The 810-nt window shown below is 54.7% G+C and overlaps 1 protein-coding gene across 1 annotated transcript in view; it reads left to right on the top strand.

The window, feature by feature from the left end:
- PLEKHG4B (pleckstrin homology and RhoGEF domain containing G4B) overlaps positions 1–810 on the top strand; it is a gene marked incomplete at its 5' end in the record, with an annotated part of 70,155 nt that overhangs the window by 50,358 nt on the left and 18,987 nt on the right.

The following is an 810-nucleotide window of genomic DNA, read 5'->3' as shown; positions in this document are numbered from 1 at the left end:
GTGATGGGTCAGTGCTCCAAGAGGGAGGTGACAGGTCAGTGCTCCAGCGAGTAGAGCCAAAAGAGAAAAATATTTTGAATCTCTGCCACCTGAAATAACCAAGTGTTAATACTCAATATAAAAGAATCCAGACTTTAGTCCATATATATATGTGTACAAATTCTTTTCAAAAGCTTGTACATACTTTTAGTAAAACTGTTGTCATTTGATAAACCAGTTTCCATGTAAATCAATGTGAAAACAGTAGCCCACTGTGTAAGGGGAAGAGAAGAGGAGCTGGCGGATGTCTCTGGGTCCACATCTGTCCTCTGCATCCCTTGAGTTGTCAGGTGACCTTCATGGTGGTCAGGGCAGCAAGATCACCACTGCCAGGTCATCTGCAGGCGGGGTGGGGTCTGGATGCTCTGCATTTTCCCCTCCCTCATCTCCCACAACCAACCCCAGGTCCCAGCCATGGGCCAGTGGGGGACCTGTCGGTGGGAGGTGATGACTGGCTGATCCAGGCTGCAGGGCAGGGGAGCCGGAGCCCCGAGCACCTCCAGGGAAAGTACCCACAAGAGCCCAAGCCAGCTCACACCGTCCCTGGTGGTGGCTGCCCTGGCACGGCTCGGACAGCCCAACCTGGGGGGGCTGGCCTGCCTGGGGGCAGCTCTGTCCTGTGGGATGTCCTGTGGGGTCTTCTCCTCGTCCATCTTGTGGGGCCTCCTCTCTGTCCTGTGGGGTCTTCTCCTCCTCTATCCTGTGGGGTCTCTTGTCTGACCTCTGGGGTGCGCTGCATCCTGTCAGGTCTCCTCTATCCTGTGGGGTCTC

Source organism: Equus quagga, chromosome 9 (assembly GCF_021613505.1).
Source record: "Equus quagga isolate Etosha38 chromosome 9, UCLA_HA_Equagga_1.0, whole genome shotgun sequence".
In the NCBI taxonomy this organism is placed as follows: domain Eukaryota; kingdom Metazoa; phylum Chordata; class Mammalia; order Perissodactyla; family Equidae; genus Equus; species Equus quagga.
The sequence above is the reverse complement of the archived record's forward strand: the minus strand, read 5'-3'. Positions and strand labels throughout refer to the sequence as shown.